Raw genomic sequence first — 6,787 nt, forward strand, 5'->3', positions numbered from 1 at the left:
ACACCACAACCAACACCTCTCTCTGATGATCAATGTGTGGTGATGAACCTTCTTCCTTCTTCTTCTTCTTTCCACTCTCTCTCTCTCTTACTTCTTTTCTCTCTGCACATTGCACACAACCACTCTGCTAACAACACTCTCATCTTCTCACTCCAGCACACAGCCTCTGCACCTCTATTTATAGATGGTATAGAGCCTTCTAGATGTGAACCTTCTAGATGTGAGCCGTCTAGACTCATTTCAGAAACCGAAGGAGTTTTGACCCTTCAACTTCCTGCATTAATGGAAAGTGGGTAGCTATTCCACTTTCCCACATCATTAATGAAGGGATAGGGCTGACCCTTCATCTTCTTCTGCATTATTGGGAAGTAGTGGGTGACTATTCCACTTCTCCACACCATTAATGAGAGATAGGGTTGGACCCAACAATCTCCCCCACCAGCCCAAGGGGATACTCTAATTCAACTAATCAACTGGAGTCTATGTCGGCCAGTTGCCGACATGTATTTGGTTTCTCCATCGATAAGGCCTTTGTCAGCATATCTGCACCATTATCATTTGTGAAGATCTTTGCAAGGTGAAGTAATTTTTTCTCAAACACATCTCTGATCCAATGGTACATGATATCTATATGCTTTGACATTGAGTGAAAACTCAGATTCTTTGCGAGATGAATGGCACTCTGACTGTCGCAGTACACCAAGTACTTGTCTTGCTCTAAACCCAACTCCTTCAAGAATCTTTTCATCCATAACATCTCTTTGCAATCTTCTGTTAGAGCAATGTACTCTACCTCTGTAGTAGACAAAGCAATACACCTTTGCAATTTTGACTGACATGATACAGTTTTCCCTGCAAAAGTGAGTACAAAACCTGATGCGGACTTCCTTGTATCAATATCTTCAGCCAAATATGCATCTGTGTAACCTGTCAAGACAGGTGGTCCACTCCCAAAGCTTAAACAAACTTTGGAGCTCTCTCTAAGATATCTAAAGATCCACTTTACTGTTGCCCAATGCTCTTTTCCTGGATTTGCAAGAAATCTGCTAGCAACACTTACTGCATATGCGATGTCTGGTCTCGTACATACCATCGCATACATCAAGCTTCCAATTGCTGAAGCATAAGGAACTTTCTTCATTTTCTCCTTCTCTTCATCATTTGATGGACTCTGCTCTGAGTTCAGCTTAAAGTGACCTGCAAAAGGAGAATCAACTGGCTTTGCATTGTTCATACTGAACTTGTCTAACACCTTCTCGATATACTTCTCCTGCGATAACCATATCTTCTTAGTTTTTCTATCACGAGAGATTTGCATGCCCAATATTTTCTTTGCTAACCCCATGTTTTTCATTGCAAAGGTCTTACTCAGTTCCTTCTTGAGTCTGTCAATTATAGACATATCTTTTCCAAGGATAAGCATATCATCAACATATAACAAGAGAATACCAAAATTCTCACAGAACCATTTTATGTAGACACAATGATCTGAAACTGATCTTTTGTATTCATTTTTAGCCATAAATGAATTATATTTCTTGTACCACTATCTTGGAGCTTACTTCAGCCCATACAAGCTCTTTTTCAACCTCCATACAAGATTTTATTTACCTTTGACTTTTAAGTCTTCTGGTTGCTCCATGTGTATCTCCTTCTCCAAATCACCATGGAGGAAAGCAATCTTCACATCTAACTACTCAATCTTTAAGTTCAGGCTAGCAGTAATATTTAGAGCAACACGAATAGAAGACATTTTAACAACAAGAGAAAAAATCTCTTCAAAATCAATATCTTGCTTTTGACCCAAGCATTTCACAACCAATCTGGCTTTGTACTTTGGTTGAGAACTTTGTTCTTGAGTCTTCAACCTGAAAACTCACTTGTTCTTCAAGGCCTTTCTGTCTTCTAGTAGTTCCACCAAGTCATAAGTGTGGTTCTTCTGCAATGTATCCATCTCATCATGCATAGCTATTAGCCACTGCTCTTTTTGCTCACACTCCTGTGCTTCCAGGTAACTCTCTGGTTCACCTGCATCAGTAAGCATCACATACTCATGTGAAGAATACCTTCTGGAAGGTTGTGACTCTCTGTAAGATCTTCTCAACTGGAGTTCTGAAGGAGGTTGCTCTTCAACTTCTTCATGCTCAACATGGCCTGCAGGTAAATCAACATCAGCCTCTGCATCATCTTCCTGCACTGCTCTTTCTTCAACTTGTGCCTCTGGATCTAAGTGGATAGATCCACCCACAGAAGTCTGAATTGGCATATCTTTTTTAATATATTCAAGTGTCTGGTCTTCAAAGAATACCACGTCTTTGGATCTAAATACCTTATGCTTCTCTAGATCCCATAGCCTGTAGCCGAATTCAGCATCATCATATCCCAGAAAAATGCATTGCCTCGCCTTATCATCAAGCTTGGACCTCTCCCTCTTGAGGATATGTGCAAATGCCTACATTCAAATACCCTCAGGTGCTTATAGGATACATTTTTTCCTAACCATACCATATCTGCAACATCATTTGCTAAGGTATGAGCAGGAGACAAGTTGATCACATCAACTGTTGTCCTTAAAGCCTCACCCCAGAATTTCTTTGGTAGCTTGGACTGCGCAAGCATACACCTAATTCTTTTTGCAATTATACAGTTCATCCTTTCTGCAATTACATTGTGTTGTGGGGTACCTGGAACTGTCAACTTATGGCGAATTCCATGAATTTTATAATATTCATGCAATGAACCTGTATACTCGCCACCATTATCTCACCTGATGCATTTCAGTTGTTTTTATGTTTCTCTCTCAACCATAGCATGAAATTGCTTGAATACATCATGATCCTTGGTTTTTAGAGGGTATGCTTAAACCTTCCTCGAGAAGTCATCTATAAAAGTAACAAAATAAAGTGCACCACTGAAAGTTTTCACATCGGTAAAACCATTAACAGTTTTGTTCTCAGAGGACCACAAATATCAGTATAAACTCGCTCCAGAATGTGAGATTTTTTATGGAAGGCATTTCTAACAAAAGATACTCTATGTTGCTTACCAGGTAATCAATGAACACATGGTTTTAGATGTGTACCTTTTAACTCTAGAAATTGTTTTTCCTTAGTAAGAATCTGCAAGCCCTTCTCACTCATGTGGCCTAATCGACTGTGCCACAAATCAATAGAAGAGTCATCAGCTATATTCAATTGTTCCTTGCATACCTTTCCTTGCATCTTGTAAAAAATACATCTCTTTCCTCTGACCTGAACCAATGACCCGCTGCTGAGTTTCCACTGTCCTTGGCTAAAAACATTGTTTTTGCCCTCTTCATCAAGCTTTTCTACTGAAAGCAAATTCAACTTTAAGTCTGGAACATGTCTGACATCTATGAGCACCGACATGTACCCAAGACTGGTCTGGAGATTAATATCTTCAATTTCTATAATTTTTTACGTTCTTGGGTTTCTTATTCGGACAATACCAAAATTACTGGTCTTGTATATACTGAAATACTCTCTCTGTGGTGTGGCATGGTACGAGGCTTCTGTGTCTATGACCCAATCTTTATCTTGGCACACACAGATACATGGATCATTAGTAGCAGACAAAATCACAAGCTCACCTTCAACTGTGGTTGTGGTATCTTCTTTGATTTCTAATGATTCTATCTCTTTCAGCTTTTTCTGATTTTTCTTTGGCTCTTTGCACTGATTCTAGAAGTGCCATTTCTTTTCACAATTATAGCAAGTGATGTCTTTCCTTGACCTGGACTTGCTCCTATATCTGTGGTCATTTTTCCTGTCCTTTGACCGACCTCTGCCTTTGGATGAATTCACCATCAATCCTTCACCAGAAACATCATTTGGTGATGATCTTCTCATAATTTCATTTGAAATGAGGGTACCTGTGACCTCTTCCATATCCAATGTTTCTTTTCCATAAATTATGGTTGTCACAAGATGCTCATAAGATGGTGACAATGAGGTTAACAACAACAAAGTTTTATCTGCATCTTCAAGTTTAACATTCAGACTAAACAGACCAACAATAATCTTATTAAACACACTAAGATGGTTAAGAATGTGAGTACCTTCCTTCATACGAAGACTACAAAGTTGTTTCTTGAGGTGTAACTTGTTGGACAAGTTCTTGGTCAAATAGAGACTTTCTAGCCACAATCGCAATCTCGTTGTTGTCCTCTCTTCCATCAAGTTACACATGACTTTATCTGACAGACACAACTCAAACACATCAGCGGCCCTCAAGTCAAGATCATCACATTCATCATCGGTCATGGTCTTTGGCTTATTCGCCTTTCCGACAAGAGTCTTGTGCAACCCTTGCTTTGCAAGTAGAGCCTTCACCTTTCTTTGCCATAAAGAGAAGTTTCTTTTGCCATCAAACCTCTCCACCTCAAACTTTGAGCTAACTGACTTGGAAGACATGACTTTCCACGAACCCGCTCTAATACCACTTGATGACTAATTGAGGTAACAAAACTTCACGCGGAAGCAATATATGATCTAATAAAGGAACAATCAAATCATAACACAAGGGTTTACGTGGTTCGGTCAACACAACCTACATCCACGGGGCACGAAGAGAATAATCCACTATAATAAGAGTAGAGAGTACAACGTCCAATAGTTTGCCCAAAGCTAAAGAGAATAACAACAAAGAAATCACAGGAAGAGATGAATACAAGATTACCTCTCGGGTGCACAACCTGAGTCAAAACTCACACCACAATCAACACCTCTCTCTGATGATCAATGTGTGGTGATGAACCTTCTTCCTTCTTCTTCTTCTTTCCACTCTCTCTCTCTCTCTTACTTCTTTTCTCTCTGCACATTGCACACAACCACTCTGCTAACAACACTCTCATCTTCTCACTCCAGCACACAGCCTCTGCACCTCTATTTATAGATGGTATAGAGCCTTCTAGATGTGAACCTTCTAGATTTGAGCCATCTAGACTCATTCCAGAAATCGAAAGAGTTTTGACCCTTCAACTTCCTGCATTAATGGAAAGTGGGTAGCTATTCCACTTTCCCACATCATTAATGAAGGGATAGGGCTGGCCCTTCAACTTCTTCTACATTAATGGGAAGTAGTGGGTGACTATTCCACTTCCCCCACACCATTAATGAGGGATAGAGCTGGACCCAACACACCACCGGTGAACTAGAGATTGGTGGGGGCTCTTCTGCTTGTTAGGCCTGGCAAGTTGGCAGTCAGATCAGAAGGCATGTTGAGATTCATCTAAGGCTCCTCATCTTTATCACAATACCTGAATTACCCAAAAAAGAAAAAGTAAGCAAAGCGATCCAAAATTGAAGCCTTGAATTAAATTTGAGTTAGGGCACAAAACCTCAAATTGCCATAAAACAAGCAAGAGGCAAAACTTCTTTGTTCGATCGAAACCCAAAGCCATTTCAAAATAATTTTAGAAAAAGAAACCCAAAGAAAAGATGGGAGTTCGAAAAAAGGGGAACTAGAATTCTCCAATCAATCAATACTAGAACCACAAACGAAACGGCAAAAAAGGGTTTTCAAAGAAAGAATTTCTAACATGCATTTTGATCCGTTCATAAATTGAAACTCGACAAAGGGTGAGACCATCAAGAATTGAAACACTCACGTATCGTCTTCATAACCCACATGTGAACAATCTTCCCTTGGTGGAAAATGATAACCCAAAAAAATATTTAGGGCTTTTGGCACCAAGCAACCATCTTCATACATATATATAATGGTGGAGAGAAGATGGACAAAGCGAGATAAACAACTGAGCACCCCTCGCTTCTACATAAAATGACACTTAAACAAGTATATCAGCTACTAGAACAAAAACATAATCGCAATGCCACATATGAGTAAAAACACAAAATATATAAATAACCAATGGGTATACATAACTCACCATATTTGAAATAAAATGAAACTTAAACAAAAGGCATAATAGGAGAAAATATATGAGATAAGAGAGCTTGTAATGAAAATAAACTAATGTCATCAAGAAGGTAAGAAAAAGATTTACAAATTAAGGCAGAAATATTAAATTTTATAACCTTTTGAAACACCATGGTTTAAAAAATAGATAGACTTCACAAATAAACATAATTATAAGTGTAAGACCCGTAATTTTTTTTAGTATTTTTCTGAAGAAATTCATGAGGCATTTCTAAGTAAAAATAGCATCTGAATCTGAAATAAGAATCAAATTGATTTGTACGAGCTAGATATACTTAGGATATTCGTATCTTCGCAAATATATGCTCAAACACTATGGAAGCCATAACTTCTTACCTGGACGAAATCAAGAGATTTCCTCGAGCCAACTTTCTTAGTTATGTCAATACGAAGAGAATGACGTACTCAGAATTTTTCGAAAAAAATCACCGAAAACCCAAAATCAAGAAATATTGGTGGGACTCACAAAAATATTCCTCAGAAAATATCTGGTGGGACCCACAAAAATATCTCATGAATTTTTCATGTGGGGCCCACACCAAAGGAACCTCTTGACTTTATTTTAAAGCAAGGGGTGGTTTAGAAAATAAGCTAAACCTTATCCTTTAAAAGGATAAGGCTTATCCTATAGAAAGGCAAGGAAGGCCTGTCTTCCTTGGCCTATAAATAGAGGAGCCCCCCTCCTTGAAAAATCGTCAACCCCTCTCTCCTTTTCTCTCTCCTAAACCTCCCCTACTTAACCTAGCCCACCAGAGCCTGTCTGACCTGGTCTGAGTCTGCTTGATCTGGTCCTAGCTCACTTGACCTAGTCTGAACCCACTTGACC

The sequence above is a fragment of the Nuphar pumila genome, chromosome 4 (genome assembly GCF_984573655.1).
Source record: "Nuphar pumila chromosome 4, dmNupPumi1.hap1.1, whole genome shotgun sequence".
Lineage (NCBI taxonomy): Eukaryota > Viridiplantae > Streptophyta > Magnoliopsida > Nymphaeales > Nymphaeaceae > Nuphar > Nuphar pumila.